Source organism: Coenobita brevimanus, chromosome 68 (genome assembly GCF_032717465.1).
Source record: "Coenobita brevimanus isolate Jiangsu-jjx chromosome 68, ASM3271746v2, whole genome shotgun sequence".
In the NCBI taxonomy this organism is placed as follows: Eukaryota; Metazoa; Arthropoda; class Malacostraca; order Decapoda; family Coenobitidae; genus Coenobita; species Coenobita brevimanus.
The window spans coordinates 31452102-31474407 of NC_137021.1; positions in this window are offsets into that span (position 1 = coordinate 31452102).

A 22306-nucleotide genomic window follows, 5' to 3' on the forward strand; every position below is an offset into this window, starting at 1 on the left:
TACACATCTTCGCATCATCCTTTCATCCACACACACATAATCAATCATTGCCTTCCTTTCATTCAGTTCAGCAACCACCCTTCTCATCACTCGCCATGTATACCTGTGGATCATTTTATGCCTGAAGAGGGTATTGGCTATTACCAACCCCCTCCCAGCACAAATGTCCACTAACGCACTGCCATTCTCATCTATCTCAGCAGGCACACCTCACTCACCAACTATTCCATCCACCTTCACATTCCCTACTTTGCCATTCATATCACCGATCAAAAACACTCTTTCATTCCTTCCAAACTTTTCCATGCACACTTCCACATTTGTCCAGAACTCTTCTCTCACTCTGCTAGCACGATCTTGGGTTGGCACATACACACACACAATCGCCCACATTTGTATTCCAACTTTCAACTTTACCCACACAATCCTTGACCCAACTGATCCATACTCTCTCTTATGCTTTTCTTCCATCTTTTACTCACAACTATACATACTCCTTCCTTTGTCCTCTCATTCTCACCTACTCCTGGACATATACCCCATCCATACTCCCATTCTCTCACACTTTCTCCTCTCCAATTTGTTTCAGTTATTCCACATACATCCACTTTCGCACCCTCGAGCACCTGGACAATCTCTCTCTCTTTCACCTCATCATTCACTCCTCTTACATTCCATGTAGCCATTACCAAGTCCTTTGTCCGGTCCTGGGTCGTCATCATTAGGTCAGTCCTTGTCCGAGGCTTCTTGTTTCTTTTTTTAGTTAGTTGTTTTCCGGGGAGGGGCACTAACCCTCCGCCAACCCTTTTAGTCGCCTTTTACGACAAACAGGGATACTGGGGGAGTATTCTTGAAAAAAAACCCTAACCCCAGGGGGTATATATATATATATATATATATATATATATATATATATATATCCATCCATCATCCAATCCCATGTTACCCCATGAGAAGCGGAGGAGCCCGGGGTTAGGCAAGTTGGTCCTGACAATTAAGATGAGAGTGACCAGCCTCACTCATCCCTGAGGGGCATTACGAGAGCAATAACCCCCAACCATATTGCTTTGTATCCTCTTTTTTTATATCCCTCCTCTTTCTTTCAGCAACTCAAATATATATATCATCTCATCTCATCAGCCGTTTGAGTGTCCACTGCAAGACCGGCCTATCCCTACCGAAGTGGGGACGATACAGCCAATGTATCTCTTCCAAGTGGCTTAGGCTGTCTAGTAGAGATTGTATGTAGGGTGAGAACTGCTTGTAAGTGTAGTTGTAGTGTTGGAGTGCCTTTGTATGTGTGTGTAGTCTATGAACCAAGTGTAATCGGCCCACGCAAGCCGACTGGGTGCAAGCATACTTTATAGTAAGCGACACTGGTTCAACCACAGCACCCCTTGTGTCCGCCAATGTAGTACGTGGCCATAAGAACGCTCCCAAAGTTTATTACCCTGGCGGGGCGCGAACCCTCGTTCTTCAGTGTACGAAAATGCACACTTTACCGCTGTACCACAAAGGCTCCATGACTATATATATATATATATATATATATATATATATATATATATATATATATACTCTATATATATATATATATATATATATATATATATATATATATATATATATATATATATATATATATATATATACTGTATATACAGTATAGTGTTGAGATGCGGGATTTGCTACTTAGGCAGTACTTCTGGGTTCCTGGTGGTCCTCACAGTTTCTGTTACACATCAGAGTTGCCAGTTTGCTTGCTGTTCGTAAAGGGAGTTATTTTGTAAAGTTTTGCTCCTTTTCTCTAGGATGTTTTTATTTATGTGATTGTTAAATCATGTAATTTTATTTCAGTTTGTATGCTAAAGCATTTAAAGTGTTATGTAATGTAAGAAAACTCTGGTATGTTTTGGAGGTCTCTGATTTGGCAACTGTTGTAGCTAGAGTAAACTAGAAGATTCGAGTGTAATGCAAGATTATATAAGGATGAAGAAGAGAGTTGAGAAGGATGAGTTTAGTATGACTTGTGGCCTTGCCAAGTTAGTATAGCTCTGGTATTTGCGATATCTGTGAAGTGTAATTGGTGACCATACCGTGTAATCACTTGGTAAATAAAAACAACGAACATGAGAAGCTTGTTTAAATTCAATGCCTGTACTGCTCTGTGTTATTGTTAACTGAAAGGCTGCCTCTAGGAGGAACAACTTACTGGGCAACGTCCTTCCTATACCGAACTACTGCTGTTGGAGCCTGTGGCAGTGTGGGACGATGAAGTAACAATGGTGTCAGGAGTGAGATCATTAGAAGAGTGGTGCAGTGAGTTAAACCTTCGACATGGAAGCAGAAGGTGTACAGACGAGAAGCCAGGCCATGCAGAATGAGGTGTCATTGGCTGCAATAATGAAGCTATTGCAAGCACAAAGTGTACAATAACAAGCACAGAATGAAGGACAGAATGAACTCAAAGAACAATTACAGGCATAAAATGACGAAGAGAAAGAACGCAAAGAACAATTATAACAAACACAAAGCAAACCGCTAGAGGCATTACAGGTGCAACACAGGGAGTTACATCTGAGGATGCTAGGACAGCTAGATGCTTTCATGTGGGAAATGAAGGATGAACAACAACAGATGAAGTTTACACTGAGCTACAGCAGAAGTGTGAGGTAAGCAATAATGTAATGGAGTCTAGACTGCATGTAGACGACCAGTTGAAGTATGTAGACGGTCATTTGAAAATAATCTGTGAGAGAATTGAGGCTGTAGAAAAAAATTGCACTGCTGAGCCTCAGGTTAGTGTACAGGAAGCATGTGGGAAAAAAAAAAATAGACATTGTATGGTGAGTCTTGATAAATCCCAAGAATCTAAAGATTGCATTTCAGGGTTGAATAATCAGAATGCAGAAGATTTAAATCCTGGACTTAACTATGATGCCCCAGCTTTTAGGCCCCAAACTGTTTAAGTGCATGGCTATAATAAGGGTCCAATTAAAAAGAAACCTCAGGAATTAGATGGTAAAGTATCTTTGGAAGCTTACCGCGCACAGTGTGAGCTACTTGCTGATCAGAATGGTTGGGATGATAGGCAGAGGGCAGTGCAACTGGCTACTAGCCTCACAGGTGCCGCAATGGAAATTCTGGGTCAGAAGTCAGTAGAGGAGAGGAACAGTTATCAGTCCTTAATAGAAGTACTGGAGCGCAGATACGGGACAGTGTGCCAGACTGAGGTTTATAGAGCAAGATTCCAGACCCCTGTATGGGCTCGAGGTGAATGTCTACAGCAGCTTGCTGATGACCATGTAAAGCATACCCTGGAGCAGCGCCTAACTTGTTGGCTATTATTCTGAGGGACCAACTCATCGATTCTCTTGATAGTGCAGAGCCAAAACTGAAAGTGAGGCAGGCATAACCCAGAAGCATGCAGCAAGCACTAGCCAGGACTCTGGCATTTGAGTCCTACGTCAGGACCAGTACTTCCACTTTCCAGGAGGTTTGTAGTGCAGGATTCAAGTCAAGAAAGGATCAGGTAGGTGAAGTGGAAATAATTGAAGGAAGTTGGTGCTGTAAAAAGCCAGGACATAGGAAGTGGAAGAGGGAACAGGAGAAGACTGGAGGTGGTTGCTGGTTCTGTGGGAAGCCGGGACACAAGGAGGATTGTTACAAATGGAAGAAGGAGCAAGAATGGAGCAGTGCAATGAAGTCAGCTGTAGTAACAAAAGGGTGTTGAACATGTTGTGAGGTGGGAGACTTCAGGTCTGAATGTCCAAAAAAGAGGAGGATAAGAAGGCCGCAGAAAACCAGAAAGAAGCAGAAAACTAGTAAAGGCTGATGTTAAGGGGAAACCACCAGCTGGCTTTTCCCATCTAGCCCCACCACTAAGAAAATGCAAGAGATCTGCTACTGATAGTGTGTGAGTAGATGGAGGAATAGAGAACAAATGTTCCCTGGTGACTGATTTAGCCTCAGAGCAGACTTTTGTGAGGCCTGATGTGTTACATCACCAGTATCTGCCTGAGTCATCAGAACAATTGTGTGGCATAACTCAGCACCGCGCAGAACTGATGTCCATATTGATGTGGCAGGGCTAGAGGCCACACTTCCAGTCTATGTAGCCGAGAAAGAGGATCCTTGCCTTCTTAGTCTGGACTATCTGATGTCCATGGGATGTGAGCTGGACTTCTGCTCCATGAAGCTGAAGGTTTGAGTAAAGTCAGTTCCCATCACAACAGTGAGACATACCAGTTCTAGTGGCAAGGTGAGGATGCTCCATGCTACAGTGATAACCCCAACATCAGAACTGTTGCTCCTCTGTATGGTGAGTGGCTCTTTTGACAGCTGTCTAGGGGTAGTGGAGCATGATGTATGGTGCAAGACGAAGGTCGGAGCGATCTATGGGAGAACTTTCGTGGAAGCAGGTGCAGGTGAAGTGCCGGTTGTGGTTGGCAATTTCTCCCTTGAGCCACAGACGATCAACGAGGGAGAAATTGTGGGACTGGGCCAGGTGGTATATCTTAAGTGGCAATCAAAGGAAGGAATGTAAAAAGGAGTGTAGTAAAAGTAGATGGGTATCTGCCACACCACTAGTAAGACGTATTTTCAAGGAGTTGCTAATACTTGGATGGCTCACATGTGTCGAAGTTGAGGCAGCTGCTGACAAAGTTTACTGATGTCTTCTCCACTGGAGACCTATGCTTGGGGTGCACTGATCTGATGGAGAATTATATAGACACCAAGGATCACTTCTTGATTAAACAGGAAGTGCGGAGGATGGCGCCAGGCCAATGGCAAGAAATGGAGAATCTCCAAAGTGAAGGAGTGATAGAAAAGTCCAGCAGTCCTTGGGCATCTGCAGTGGTTCTGGTAAGGAAAAAGGATGGCTCAGTAAGGTATCGTGTAGATTATCGAGCCCTGAATGAAGTGACAGTGAAGGATGCATAACCCTTGCCAAGGATTGGCAACATGCTGGATGCTCTGTCAGGTGCCAAGTGGTTCTCACCCTAGACAGGAAAGCAGGATACCTCCGGGTGAAGGCTGAAGGGAAGGAGAAGGAGAAAACTGCCTTTTTGTATGGGCAGGGTTTATTACAGTTTAAAATGATGCCTTTTGGCCTATGCAATGCTACCTGTCTGCACTGGCAGACAGGTCTCATCTATATGGACGATGTAATAGTGTTTGGACAGACTTTTGACCAGGAATAGGCTGTCAGAGGTGCTCAACGGGATCCGAGCAGTGCACCTCCATCTGAACCACAAGAAGTGCTACTTGTTCCAGAAGGAAGTGAAGTACAAGGGACACACTGTAGGCGAGGGCGGTATCCATACTGATCCAGAGAAGATGGGAACTACGGAGTCTCCTGGGTTTTTGTACTTACTATAGGCGTTTTGTCAAGGACTTTGCAGTGATAGCTGCACCTCTACACAAGTTGTTCGGGAAGAGGCAGAAGTTTATGTTGGCTGCAATGGCTCAGAAGGCCTTCGATGAACTCAGGCATATGTTGGGAAGCCCTCCAGTTTTGCTGTACCCAGATCAGAGTCAGCCATTCATCATGGACTGTGATGCTAATGACCATTGTATTGGTTGGGTCCTGTCACAGAAAAAGGATGAAAAAGCATATGTGGTAGTGTATTACAGCAAGAAGGTCACCCTACTGGAATGGAACTACTATGTGACCCATAAGCTCTTCGCATGGTGAAGAGCCTTGATTTTTTCCATCCCTACTTGTATGGGTCCTACATCGTCATTAGGATGGACCATGCAGCACTCAAGTGGCTGAAGACATTAAAGGATCCGGAAGGACAACTAGCACGCTGGCTTGGGAAGCTGGACCAGCACAAATATGAGGTGCAGCACCTTCCTGGGTGGGTACATAGAAATGCTGACATCGTCAGTTGTTGGCCTTGTGACCTAGAGTGCCAGCAGTGTAGTAAAAAAGATCATAGCAGGAAATGCAACAGTCCTGCAGTGACAGAGCCAGCGCCAGATGAAGAAGACCTGAAAAGGATGCATATTTACAACCCGTGCTAGAGTGGCTACGGCAGAGTATAGTTCAACCGTCATCAGACGAGGTTTCCAGGTTAAGCCCCGCGACCAAGACCTATTGGAGTCAGTGGGACCTTTTTTGTTTGAACCACAGACTACTGGCGCGTCAGTGGGAGACACCCGATGGCCTCAGCAAGAATTGGCAACCGATGATTCTGAAGAAAATGAGGTCCGAGATCATGGATGAGTCTCATAACCAGATCACTAGTGGGCCCCTGGGAGTGAAGAAAACTCTAAGTCAGCTGTACCGGAGGTTTTACTGGACTGTCATGTGTCAATGTGTTAAAAAGTGGTGTAGGGCCTGTGATGTATGCTATGCCAAGAAGGGACCCAAGAAATGTGGTTGCGCCCTTCTTCAGCTGCACAAAGTGGGTGCACTGATGGAAAGAGGTGTGGTGGACATTGCTGGACCTCTGCCACTCACTGAAAGAGGAAACCGATATATATATATATATATATATATATATATATATATATATATATATATATATATATATATATATATATATATATATATATATATATATATATGTTGTCATGGACTACTTAACAAAGTAGCCAGAAGCCTATCCCATTCCTCATCAAGAGGCTGCGAGTTTTGCTCAGGTGTTGGCTGACCAGTTTTTCTGTCATTTTTGGATGTCTCAAAAGCTACATTCAGAGCATGGGAAGAAACTTCAAGTCTGCTGTATTCTGTGAGTGCTGCAAGTTACTGGGGATCAAGAAGACCAAGGCAACCCCACTAAGGCCACAGCAAGATGAGATGGTTGAGAAATTCAACTGGACCCTAGAACAAGAACTGGCCAAGTACTGCATAGAGGGACAAACAGAATGGGACCAGAAATTACCTACAATGTTGATGGCATATCGGTCTGTATCCCATGAGTGTACCGGCTACACCCCTGCAAAACAGGTGCTGGGCCACGAGTTACGTTTACCCGTTGACTTGTAAATGAGAAGACCACCTGGTAAGGAGCTGCCTACAGACACCTCCAGCTATGTGAAGCATATTCAGGAAAGGCTGACTGAGGAACATCATCAAGTGAGAGAAGTTCTAAAATTTTCAGGTGAAGTGATGAAGTGCAAGTATGATGCCAATGCAAGTGAGGTGAGCTTCTAGGATGGTGACGGAGTTTGGTTATACAATCCTCAGTGGAAGATAGGACAGTCACTGAAGCTGCAGAGCCTGTCGGATGGACTTTACACTGTGTTGGACTGCCTATCAGATGTAATGTACCGGATTTGGGGAGGCAGTAAGTCTCGCTCAAAGGAGGTACACTTGAACTCTCTGTGGCAGTACCATGGGCCAGGACAGTACAGCTGGAACATCTCCAAGGATTCGTGCTGACCCGCAGCCAAGAATGTCGAGGAGGACCACGGAGCTGAAGTACAAGAGGATGGTAACAGTTTCCCGAGGAAAGAAGTGCATCAGGAAGAGGACCAAGCCATTCCAGGAGGAGTGGACTGTGTGGAAGAGTAGGGACGTCGTCAGAAGCGGCATAAGAGAAGACCTGATAAGTTCAAGGATTATTTTGTGTATAGTTAGATGTGTCATTAGGATTAATGATTATGCATGTAAGTACTGTGCAGTTTTGCCAGGACAGCAAAGGACTAGGAAGGAGCAGAGTTGAGAAGCGCGATTTGCTAGTTAGGCAGTACTGATGGGTTCCCGGTGGTTCTCACAGGTTCTGTTATGTGTCAGAGTTGCCAGTTATCCTGCTGTTTGTGAGCGGAGATACTTTGTAATGCAATGTATTAAATTTTATGCTCATTTCTCTATAATGTTCTTATGGCATTGATAAATTATGCAATCTATTTCGGTTTGTATGCTAAAGCATTTAGAGTGTTGTGTAATGGAAGAAAGCTCTGACAAGTTTTGAATGTCTCTGATTTGGCAACTGTTGTAGCTAGAGTAAACTAGAAGATTCGAGTGTAATGCAAGATTATAAAAGGAAGGAAGAGATGATAGTGGAGTTTGAGTTTAGTTTGACTTACGGCCCTGCGAAGTTAGTGTAGCTCTGGTACTTTTAATATCTGCGAAGTGTAGTTGGTGAGCATGCAGTGTGATCACTTGGTAAATAGAGACAACGAAAGTGATACGTTACGTTACATTCAACGCCTGTGCTGCTCTGTGTTGTTGTACACTGAAAGACTCTCTAGGAAGAGCAACTCACTAGGCAACGTCCTTCCTTTACTGAACTACTGCTGTTGGAGCCTGTGGCAGTGTGGGACAAGGATGTAACAATATTATATATATATATATATATATATATATATATATATATATATATATATATATATATATATATATATATATATATATATATATATTCGGTATCTACTAGTGCACTCACTGAAGCCCAAATGCATTAATAGAGTAATTCCATGGCCGTGTTTTTAAGTCTGGTTTACGGTATGGTACGGAATTATGCCCATAATTCCGTACCAGAATAGTACCATACCGTACTTAGAGGAAAATATAGACTCGTAACTCAGTACCGTAGATTTTGACGAAATAACAACCGTACCGTACCCTGGCGTATTGCCAATCTTGGCTTTGGGCTAAGGGAGGCTGTGAGAGGACGAAGAGGTATGTAAGATAATGTGGGATGCTGTGAAAGCATTTAAGTGCACCACCACACCACAACACCTGCTTACCCACTCCATCATCTTTTGTTTTCACCAACTAAGGGTAATATAGCATGGTGCATTTTTCTTTTCATCGCCAATACCTTATCCCTGAAAGTAAGGAGACTCCATAATGCTTGAACAATCTCTCTCTCTCTCTCTCTCTCTCTCTCTCTCTCTCTCTCTCTCTCTCTCTCTCTCTCTCTCTGTCAGGCCATTATCTTTGTGTATACAATCATGTATATGCTGTACCCAGCATTTCATAAATTTAGAAAATGCATAAAATAGGTGCAGATGGTCAGGAAATAGAATTCTAGGGACCTAAGTTATGTTCAAAGTGCTGTGTGGCGCCATTCATTGGGGTTGCTGATAGTTTTCACACTTTTTTTCTTTCATTTATTTTGTCGCCGAATCTTACCTAACCCCATCCTTAGCTGGTGAAGAGGATCGGGATGATATGATGATGATGACTTACTTAAGCAAGTCTGAGTGTTTTAAAATCACTGTTGGTATGATATTCATGATGATGGTGCGGGACGATGGTGCTGGTGATGATAATGATGAGTAAGTCTAAGTGAGTAGTTTCATACCAGTGTTAAAGAACATAGCATCAAAGCCGTAAAATGTTAATGGCATAATTTTCATCCCTTATTATTTAGAGATTTCCGTCTGATGACTTAAACAGCCTGCATTTAACGAGAGAGAAAGGATTCCAGAAATTACACATAACTCATTTTTATAATCTTTTTAAGGTTTACCTCTAATGATTTAGATCTTTTGTCATTAGGGAATTGATGTCATTAGGGAATTGATGATGGTGTGATAATGATGATAATGGTGAGGTGGAATTACATCCATCTCAGCGAGTTGTAGAAAGATTTTGTGTACCATTTTAATAACCAATTTGTCGTAACCTGTTTATTTCAGAAAGTTTCTCCCCGTCGAGTGAAATCGGCTGTACAAAGATGTATATAATAACTAAGTTGTAATATCCCAGTAAACAGAGAACGTTATTTAGTTTGCTATAATCCGTTTTCGAGAGGGATTTCTCTTTAAAAAAAGTTCATGAATTACATAATTCAACACATCAATTAATTGCATAGGTTCTTTTATACACTGCTAATTTACTTAGACTGGATTTTGTGATAATCAGGTGAGCACTTGACATGCAAAGGAACACAGCATTTATTACACACATACAAAGTTTGACTTTTACGGTGCCTGCATCGGCGACGACGTTCTGGATCACTCTTTGCTATATTGTGTCCTATATTGTCATAATTATCTTTCCTCACTAACACGTGCATTTCCGGCAACAAGCATTTTCTGTCTTCCTGGATTCATTGGTGGTTCCCCATACTTCTTCAACAGGTGTTATACAACTTGACGTGTAAATGCTAACAAGTCTTCTTTATACCCACCTTCTCTAGCAAATAGCCATGCATTATTCATTCAAACATTCAGTAGGTAAGACAGAAGTGGGAAATACCATTTTTTCCCTCGAACTGCAATGCGATATTTGGCTATGTTTTGGTCTAGTCTGTTAGCACCACCCATGCTGGAGTTATGTGTTCCAATTACAGAAGGCACTGGTATCAACATTACGTTCTTCAGCTGAACAACGTTCAACTTGTTTTTTGGGATACACACCATACTGATTAGATGCAACAGTAACACCATTATCATTAGACATTACCACTAAAATGCCAGAATCCTTCTCGAGAAAATGCACCTCAGTTCCTCGTGGAAGTTTCTCAAACTGTTTGGCATTGCTTAGTGGACATTCTTCTGTTCTGTTAATGCGAATTGTACCAATTGCAGAATGACCTCTTCCCATTATTATTTTTGATAGTTTGACTGATTTAAAAATGATATCAAAGAACACAGAGAATGTTCTACCCGGACACTGAGATTCAAGTTTGTCAAGCATGTTCAGTACCATTTCTCCTCCTAGGCCATTCATAGTTTTGTAAGGGCTATTGTTTTCAGTTTCAAATTTTCCTTGATATAAATCAATTTGGTATGAGTAACCTAATGGAGTAGCTGCTACCCATCCCATGTAACCGCAACGAATAGGTTTACCTCTGTTAAACTGTTTTGTGGGATGGTCACCATAGTATGGGATCATGGATTCATCAACTGACACTTCAGTTGGTCCACAGGCTGCACCAAAATTCATGAATCGCTCATTTAGAATGTCCAAAAATGGAAGTATTTTAGCAAACTCGTGCTTTTTATGAAATTAGTGTTATCTGCTGCGTGGAAATATTTCATGATTTCATGAAATCTGTTCCTACGAATTGAATTGGCTATGAGTTCATTTCGAACAAGTTCTGTTGCCCAGTACAGACGACGACGTGGCAAAGTATTATAACCTGCGAGCAATAAAATACCAATAAAAACCTTGGTCTCAATGACTGACAGCTGGAACGTGTGATTTCCTTTTTGAACTGCATACATTATAGTATGTTTGGTCAGGCTTTCTATTGCAATAGTGTCTAAGAAGAATTCAAATATTTCGTTCGGTTGACGAGGTAGATCAGCAATAGAAGGTTTGTAAGGGTAGATTGTGACCTCTTCCTTGATTGCCATATCCTCTACATTCCACTTTCTGATCCTTATCTGCCTTGCACTCGACTTTTTGGTAGTCGATTTTGAAGTACTAGTCTTTCTACCAGACTTTCTAGTAGTCGACTTTGAAGTACAACGCTTTGGAGTAGTCGTCTTTGAAGTACTAGGCTTTAGAGCATTATTCTTTTGTGTGCCTGGCAGTGGACCATCCTCCTTCTCTGTGACAGGTGATTCATGAGTTGCGAGGAAAGCCTGGCTAAGAAGCTGTGATCCAGGCAGATTTCTAATTTCAACATGATCCTCTTCGCCCGAGTCTTCGTCTGTGATTTGTCCATTTGCTGGTGGTGTTATGTAGACAAATATTTCTCCCTCTGACTGTTTTATCACACCTCCAGCTTCTTCATTGGAATCAACTGCAATCGGCTTCTGAAGTACTTCTAATATTTCACTCAGTGTCAGCGATCTGTGAAGTAAAAAGAACAAACTTTAAGTATACTGTAGTGTGCCCAGCGTTGCAAAAATGCAACACCCACCAAGGATGGGATGCCCATCGTTGCATTAATGCATCCTCAAAAATTTCCAATTTTGACACCTTCATATAAAATCCACAGATTTGACAAAACTAACAGTTGATTCAGTAGTGGGTACAATACTCTTTGGTCTACATGTTCACTATTCACAAAAGCTGAAACTAAACAAAGAATACAATACTTACCTATTTCTGCGAGAAGCCATGGTGACTCAAATTTTCATGATAATTTAGTTAAACTTTGGTGACAAACTGTAGCATCGGGAAGAGAAAAATAGAATGCAACTGTTGGCAACGAATGTCAGTTATGCACTGAATATCTCATGTTCTCTATCACACTCTTCCCGTCGAGTGCATGTGGAAACAGGTCGAGGCATGTTTTGTGTTGCAAAAACGCATCTGAAATTGCCTGTAGTCATCGGGAAAAGAATGCCCAAAGTCTACCATAAAAGGCACAGGTTCGTTGGGATTGCGTTTAACATCGTCACCATAAACGTATTTATTATTTTAACCTTGCTTCTTTCAAAGGCAATTATTAAGCATAGAAGAAACTTTTTGGAGTGAAGTTGGATGCGTCCATTAACCCCGTTAGTAAGAAATGTTTCTTGAAAGTATAATAAGTACGAAAATAGCACGAACAAACTAAATATACTGTAGACACCACCGCAATAACGGAATCAAACCGAATGATTCCTCTGTGATAACTACAACTGTGTAGTGATAGTGAGAATAAAAATCTATCTATCTATCTATCTATAGCCCGACGCTCTAATCCCGCAAAGGGTGGCCGCAGACAAAACGCCTCCAAGTCGCTCTGTCACCCACCATTTGACTACCCTTCCCCCAACTCCCCCCCCCCTCCCTCATATACCTCTCAACTCCATCCCTCCACCTCATCCTCGGTCTACCTCTCCCTCTCCCTCCCTCCACCTTACCTACATACGCCCTCTTAGTCAGTCTTTCATTCTCCATTCTCTTCACATGTCCAAACCACCTCAGTGTATTTCTCCTAATCTTCTCAACCACATCCACATCCACCCCATAGCGTTCCTTCACTTCTTCATTCGTCAACCTGTCCCTCCACGTCACTCCACATGCTCCTCTCAATTAACTCATTTCCACAACTCTCACTCTTGACTTGTTCCCCTCTTGCAAGGTCCACGCCTCGCTTCCATACGTCAGGGTAGGGATCACAATACTATCATGCAGTGACTTCTTAACTTCCATACTCACCTCCCTATTTCTCATCACTGCTTTCAGTGTGTCATAAAAAAGACTTTGTAGTTACTTGTAGTGGAGTTATATATATTAGACTTGTGGACGAGAGGTTGTTATACTTGAGTTGTTTGTACATTGATAATCTTGGTTCCCATTTGTCATGCAATGACAGGAGAGGTAAAGAATAGTATGGGACTATTTTTATTTGTCTTGGAAATATTAACAGAGTCTCTCACACACGAGTGAGTATAAGTAGAGTCCAGCTAGCTACCTCCCTGTCTCGCTCTCTCTCTCTCTCTCTCTCTCTCTCCCAAGTTGCTAAGCCTTCCTCCCTACACCCTGCCGATTCTATGGCCTCTCTTCTTCTGAGCTCTCTTTCCTAAATTCTGGTGAAACAGGAGTCGTGTCACGTGTGTTCACTGTGGTTGGAAAGTTCTAGAAGCCTGTGTGTGAGTATGTGTGTATGTGTGTGTATGGTCACGAGGCTTTGTTCTCCTGCTGTATCGCTGACAAACTAACTGCATCATCTCCTGACTGGCTACTTCGTAATCTGTCGTCAGCTTTTCCTCAGTGTAACTTGCAAGATCATTTCCCATTCCCAGGCTCGCATAGAGCTGTCTATCTGTCTATTTATCTATCTATCTAGTATGATTTGCAAATATAATATGGACTCGTAACATTGCTTGGTCCACGCAGCTGAAGGTCCTCCGACAGCAATTATCATTGACACATGCTAATCTATTAGTATATAATATTGATTATAATATTGTATACATATAACATTCATAGTAAATAGCAATTATCCAGTAATATTACATTTTAAACAAGTTGTATACATATTTGAATAAATGCAATGGTTGTTGTATAACACTTTGTAAGACGTGCATGTACAACAGACGTACACATATAATTGTGCAATGGCAATACTGCTAGGTTACACATTACATATTGAGTTATCCCTTTAGTAATGTCTAATATTTCACCTAACTTGTAAGATGATTCTGGTAATACAGAATTGTGGTATAATGGTATGACGTTACATAATATTTTAGTAATATTGTGGTTGGGTCTGGTTAGTACTTGGATGGGTGACCGCCTGGGAACACCAGATGCTGTTGGCATCCCTACGTGTCAAGTGGGGTTGGTGGAGGATTAGTGCCCCTCCCTGTAAAACAATTAACTCTAAGCCCTTGGCCACCCTGTTTGGGATACATGGCGTCTGGCAATGAATGAATGAATGAATATTGTGGTAATACATAATTGTAATACTTTATGAATTGTTACATAATATTGTGGTAATGCATAATTGTGTTGGCCTTATAATTGTAGTTACATTTTGTTAATGCAACTGTTACATAAGTGTCTTGGCCTTATAATTGTAGTTAAAGTTACATAAAGGTTACATCTTGTTAATGCAACTGTTACATAAATGGTACATATTGTTTGTAGTTACATAATTGTAGCAAGTGTAACATAATGCAATCGTTTGTCGTTACATAATTGTTACATATCATTTGTAGTTACATAATTGTAGTTAAAGTTACATAAAAGTTACATCTTGTTAATGCAACTGTTACATACATGGTACATATTGTTTGTAGTTACATAATTGTAGCAAGTGTAACATAATGCAATCGTTTGTCGTTACATAATTGTTACATATCGTTTGTAGTTACATAATTGTAATAATTGCAGTCCTAACATATGTGATCTTACTCTATTTCTCTCTTTTTCCTTTCTTACTTTTTCTTTCTTTCTTTTTTTTTTTTGTATGTATTGATTTTATATAGTTTGTTTTCTTCGTTTGTCTACGCTTTTTCTGTCTTGTTCATGGTTGCATAATTACTGGCTAATTTCCTTGGGATACTTTTTTAAAGTTTAGTTTATATTGCACAGGTATTACTGAAAATGATATTAAATAGCCCCATATTTTGTTATTTTATATAAAAAGAATATATACACTATATACAGTATTAACTATATACACTGACTTGTTGTTCACTTGTACCTATCGTGGCCAATATATGTGTCAGCACTGTGTGGAAATCATTGTCTTCACGATTGTGTTGAAGATGTTCACACTTGCTAACGTCATTTGTGTTGGCCATTTTTTTTTTTCTGGTTTTCCTTATAATTTAATTTATATGTTTCCACTAGGTAGCTTTAATTAATAAATGTTTAATACAGTTCTTTTAATCGCTCACTGAGTAACTGTGATGGTATATTTTCTTTATCACTTTGTAGATATAATAATGTATAGCTGTATGTATGAAACACGTATTTTATGTAGGTATAAATGGTAACACTCGTTGGTAGTAAATAAATGTTATAATAAATGAATGAATATATATAGTGAAGAATATTTATTGTTGGTGATTATTTAGTGTTTGAGTTATGCAGATAACGGAAGTAAGTATGCGTATTTAAGCTGCAACTATACAGCACGTTTTATATGTTTGTGCAGAAGCTTATTGTCTATCACTGTGTATTGTATAAATGAAGTAACTATTTAACTCACTAATTTTTACCGTGGTGGGAATGGTGTTACTGATGGTGCAGGTGGTGAGTTGACTGACGTGGCGTCTTTTCAGCAAGCACGCATGATGACGTCGACTTCCCACACTGGTAGCTGTGGTGAGTGAATGAGTAGCGATGAGTAACTTGAGTGAAGATGAGTGAGTAGGATGAGTTGTAAATATGGACTTGGTATGTGCTTCGTCGTCTTGACCTCTTCACTCCTGCGTCAGCAGTGGAGGTTGGATGGATGTAGCAGAGAGAGGAGGGTGAGGTCTGGTAGTTGTGAGTTATGAGTCGTGTCTCATTCTTCGTTTGTTTGTTTTGTTTTTCTTTGTCGATGTTTTCTCGGTCCTTTTCTCTTGTGATTTCCTCATTGTGGGATGAAGACTGCCGCTACTTGTAGGTGCGTGTAGAAGATTATACAGACGATTCGTAGAGTTGTTACTTGTAGTTGATTGTAGATGGTTGTAGTTCGTTGGTTCGTCGTAGAAATTGCAAGATTGCTTGTATCAGTATTTTGTTAAACTACTTGCAAGACGTTGTGTGACCTCTTCACCTCTACATCAGCGTGATGATCGGGGAGATGGAGGGGACTGGTTGGAGAGAATACTATCAGGAACTAGTGAGTTGTTGGTTGTGAGAGGTATTTTTTTGTTTTCAATCTTGATATTTTGTAGGAATTCACTGTTGATTCGTAGACGAGGTTCGTATACGTTCGCTGCTACCAAATGTCATAAGAAAACTTTGTACATATATATATATATATATATATATATATATATATATATATATATATATATATATATATATATATATATATATATATATATAATTAATACTATATACAAAATATGTACACTTCATTCAGGGGGGTTAACTTGGATGTTAACTCTCCCCCCACTAAATAATGACTCCAAATTAGCAATTCTTGCATGCATTCTGTGCATTGCGAACAGCAGTACTGCATATACAATGCAGAAGATTATAAAGACAGCAGGTGCTGGGCTATACACATAATATGGGTTGAACATACTCAAACTCAAATCTTCCCAGGGCTTCATTGTTTCATTGATCAGTTGCATAATTTCAAACTTAAGGGAAGTCAGCTTAATACTTGTGCTCATGTTTAAGTCCATATCAGGCAGTGGGTGGAAATGTTTGTGTGTATGACTGAGAATGGTCACGAGGCTTTGTTCTCCTGCTGTATCGCTGACAAACTAACTGCATCATCTCCTGACTGGCTACTTCGTAATCTGTCGTCAGCTTTTCCTCAGTGTAACTTGCAAGATCATTTCCCATTCCCAGGCTCGCATTGAGCTGTCTATCTGTCTACTTATCTATCTATCTAGTATGATTTGTAAATATAATATGGATTCATAACAAGTGTACCAACAACCTTCCTTCTCTGGTGTACCCTTTCATGCACTTCATCCCCCAAAGTTCCATCCTTACTCATCACACTACCCAAGTACTTGAATGCACTCACATTCTCCATATCCTCACCATCCAACCTCACTGCACACTCTGTGACTTCATTCCTCTCAAACACCATAACTTTACTTTTATTTACATTAACTTTCAGATTCCTCCTCCTACACACTGTCCCAAATTCATTCACCAAACCTTGCAACTCCCATTCATCTTCACTCAACATTTATATCATCGCACTAGATACACGGAATTATATGGCAGTTTTTAAATATTTTGTTTTTATAAACGTGGGTCTTCACACTTCCAACTAAAATCACATATCTATATTATAATGATCCGATTTCTGGAAGTTTGTTGTTTTGTCCGTTTGTGACCGTAACATAGCAAAAAACGGCTCAATGTAGGGCAATTTTTGTTAGACCAAGGTACCGCTGAAGTGTTCTAACTTGAAGAATAAAACAACTTCCAATTCAATCTGGCCACCGGTTTCCGAGTTATGATTCATGTCTGGCCTTTTACTCGGGGGCTTTTAGGAGAATCACTTTTTTTGTGGGCACTGAAGTTACCGTAACACAGCTGAAAACACAGAACATACTGCAGTTTTTGTTAAAGGAGGGTGCCATTAAAATGCTCAAAGTTGAAGAATAAAACAATTTTCAGTCCAATCGGGCCACCGGTTTCCGAGTTATGACTCATTTCTGTCCTTTTGACATCGAGCGGCGGCCTTTAATCGAGTAGTCAATAAGATGAAAATATCTGTGTTCCACCATATCACTGAAAGGGTCATGGCAACTGTCATAAATGTTTGTAGTAGGGTTTAGCTCAATAGGATCGTCAATGGTTGGCAAGAATGTAATATCTGCTTTTTATCGTCTCAGTGAAAGGGGTAAAGAAATTCTTAACACCATCAATTTGCTTGCTTTAATTAATGTTGCTGTCTTCAGACGACTTTATTTCGATCAGGAGTGGCCTACTGAATAATAATAGCTTTCAGCACGCTGTTCGCTACTTTCACTTAAAACAGAGTTTTAACTTCTGGTATCGTCAAAGAGTCCTCGTTCTTCTCTCCAGTGTAAAATTATCTGAAGATGGCAAAATAAAATGCCAAAATTTTAGCATGGCAATTAAAGATGACAGATGTTTATTTTAATTACTTCATCACGACGACTTTCTGTTGCTATATTTTTGCTATTCACGTCGATTTACTTAATACAGGAATGACTTTTTCCATCTGGAGGAACTATATACTTCCTTCACTTACCTCCTCACGTGGTGGTTAATATATCTAACCGCATCCTTCAGAGGATTCATTTTTCCCTTTTGTGCTACCTCCTGACGATATTACTTAACTTCAGAGACAGCTTTTGAACCGGAAGGGTTACATAGTGGTTTCACTTACTTCGTCATTAAACAGGCCTTCCCTCAACTGACAAAAACCCACTGGAACTTTGTTGCGTGATAAAGCTGGGGCAGGGAAAGTTACCTTGCAAAAATGTGTACTGTAGGATCTGTGATATGAGAGATGCCAAATACTATTACCCGTCCCCGCATCGGAGGGGCTTGAGGACGGGTATTGTTTTCATTCGATTTGTTTGTCTGTGTGTCTGCTTGTTTGTGTGTCTGTCTGTTAACAGCTTTACACAAAAATCACTGGTGCAATTTTCACTGAAGTTACGGGGATGTTGGGCTATTAGCTTCTGATCACCTAATTAAATTTTGGGCCAAATTGGACCAATGCCCAGGCTGTAGCCCCCCCCCCCACAAAAAAAAAAGGATGGGGAAAAATCGTTTTTTCGCCATAACTTCTTTCAAATTCGCCATATCGACATGAAACCAAAACCTAAAGTTGCATCTTTCAAATCTGCATCCTAAACATGCCTCACTGAATCAGGGGGGTCACCCCCTAGTTAGCGGAAGGGGGGTCAATGTCAGGTGGGTTGGACCTAAAATTTTGAATGGGCATATATTCGTCAATTTTCACCCGATTTACTCCAAATTTGATAAGTAACATCTTTGACTAGATATTCTGTTGTGTATATACGTCAGCACTAAAATAACTGCCGGACGCCCCTGGCCATAACAAACATAAATAATGTATATTGCAGGCAACCGTGGTGACCACGGCTGCGACGTTGCCATTCACTGGTTGGTTGGAAGTAGGTCGATCACTACTCCTGGCCTAAGTAGTATTATCACCGTAGAATTATTATTGTTACAGTGTGCTCTTTATTTCCCTTAAGAAAAAAAGGTCGTTTAAACTTAGCAAGAATGAAGTACTTAAGATCTATAAAGACAGTAAGATGATAGATAAAACCATGTAGAGATAGCAAGACGGAAATACTCCACGACCAGTATTCACTAAAAAATTTATGATCGCCTTCCTCTCATAACTCAGACATCGATCTGGAGAAAGAGCAAAATTCATGGAAAACCTCAACATTATCCTTTCCTTCCTCTCCCTGCAGAATGATCCTTGGATGACACTGTTCTGTGACTAAGGTTTGTTATTACAGGAAGTACAGGAAAAAGAGAGAGCAGAATCTTTACGTCTCTTATTCCGTCTGTGTAAAGAAATCTGAATTACGAGAGTTAATCCTTACGTCGGGTCGTTCATCCGAGAGTTAATCATTAAGTCGGGTTGTTCATCCGTTGTCCAGGTTGGGTTTCTTATCAGCAAAGTAGAAAAATATGATTATGAACGATAACTCGTGTCCTGATGCTACTTGCAGAGAGGAAAAAAAGCTTAGTGTTTTCTCTGTAATCTTTTACTTCATTTACTCAGTAAAACTGTGGCTTTCAATCAAGGAAGGATATTAGTATGACATTATATTTACAGTATGCTGGAGATCTTCACTCCCATGGTCGGGACAGCTTTACCGTTTCATTACAGCTAGTGAGAGATGATTTTTATACATATGTGAATGAATCGTAGGAGCCTGAAATTGTTATATGTATTTCATGGCATTTTTAAAATTATCCTTATTATACCTTACTAGCTTAGATGGACCAATAAAGCTGCAGTTTGATAACAACATACAAGTGAAACGTTTGACTGATATCTTACAGACTCTCCAAAAAAATATTTAACATTCCTGAGTGACAGCAGGGCTCCAATATTCTAGGACCAGTCCCGTTCAAAATGTCAAACTGCCATGTAAAATACGTCTAGGAAGCGTCTACAGCAAGAGGGATCAGAGAAAAGCAAACATGGAAAAAAAAAAAAATCCAAAACGTTGAGATCTGAAATGCCTTCGGTGCATTTATATATATATATATATATATATATATATATATATATATATATATATATATATATATATATATATATATATATATATATATATATATATCCATCATCCAATCCTACGTTGCCCCATGAGGAGCGTAGGAGCCCGGGGCTAGGAAATTTGTCCTGACATTTAAGATGAGAGTGACCAACCTCACTCATCCCTGAGTGGCATTACGTGAGCAATAGACCCCAACCACCCCTTAGATAAAAACCTTCACTGGGTCAATCCGATTGAAGCACAATAATTACCCACTAAACCACCAGGTGCCAAAATGTGGTTATATGGTTACCACCCACCGTAGTAAAGGGTTTCCTGGCGTACAGGAAACCATTTGGCTTGTCACTCAGTGTAGAGTCATTCACAGGCAGAAGGACGAGGAAAGAATGAAGAAATGAAAGACAGAAGAGGGAGTGTAATATCGCCCGTAGGCAGAAAGACGAGGAAAGACTGAAGGAAAGAAAGACAGAAGAAGATGGAAGGAAAGAAGGATGGAGCGGAAAGGGGAGACACCCGAGAGCAGCACTACATTGAGTGAGTGGATGGTGAGCGCCCCTACCAACCACCATATATAGATAGATAGATAGATAGAGATAGATAGATAGATATAAAATCTTCCATTAGAGCTATAGAGCAGATCACTGTAAGACCATTTCTACTTAGAGATAGGCATACATTGTCATTAATTCCAACTAGAAAGCACTCAGAGAGCGCATGCCTCTGGCAATGTCATTGCCATTAAAAAGGGTCCGGATCCTGATACGTGGAGATATTGTGTGCAGTACATAGGATCTGGATCCACCCCAAAATTTTATCAACTGTTCCTTGATCCATGACCCACTCCTCCACAAAGTTTTATTAAAATTCATCGAAAATATTTGGAAATATTTCGCTGGATACATAGGATCAGGATCCGGATCAGCCTCAAAATTTAATCAATTTGTTCTCGGCCCATGCCCCATCCTTCCACAAAATTTCATTGAAATAGGTTGAGAACTTTTGGAGATACTGTACGGGATACTCCGGATCCGGGTCCGCCCCCAAATTTAATATAGTCTTTTTTGTGCCATGACCCGCTCTTGCACAAAATTTCAACGAAAATCTTTTTTTTTTTAAATATCGTGTGGCCAATCAGACAAACATAGATAGATAGGTTCAAGTTCGTCTTATGCAAAAACGCAATGGATTCCTAATCACTGCAGAAGCTATTGGCCCATGTAAGGTAATTTCACCCAATACCTGCCAAAGAATATGACTAAGACTGCCTCAACTATAACAGCCACACGGGAAATATATGACCTCTAATTAATCTTCCTGTTATCACGGGAACTGAGTGTTTACATAGAAATAAGTGATTAAAAAAACAGCATTTGCCCTTGACATTTAAAAATAAAAATTCAGCACTGCGGGGCACGAAGTAAACTAGGCATCAGGGAGAACCTACATGCACTTTTTAGGAGTCTTCTTTAAAACAGGCATCTCTCATGGTGGTGAGTAATAATGAGTTGGAGCACTACCTTGTCAGGGCACCAGGGCAACCAACTTGGCACTCTTCTTATGGAATATGTATTTTGATAACCCGTAGGTATACCAAGGAGCAGTTGCCAACGTATAAGTTATTGCAGAATAAAACAGCTAGGCTACAATAGATTATCAATTCGAGCACAAAAAGGGAAGAGAATAGTAAATAGCACTGCTTCAGAGAAAAGTCGATGGAATATCGTAACCAAAATTAGTGGCGGTAATGAGGGAAACTGATCTCTACAGATAAATGGTCTTAGACTGTAGGAAAAGTAAACCGTAAGTAATCTGTTTACACCCAACTCAAGGAATATTCAACACTGAAGGTCTGGCAAGAGAAATTCACATGAAGTGGTTACAAATCGATGAGTACAGCACTCGCTGGCACAATATGGAGTCATCAAGTCCCAGTCCCGGGCAGCACTAAAATACACCTGTGTAGTTTGGTCCGGTGAGGCTAGGACTAAATACGTTGTTCATTTTATACTATTTTCACACGCACTGAAGAAGCACATCTGACAAGTGACGGGAGTAACCTCAACAAAGTGAAAGAACTCTC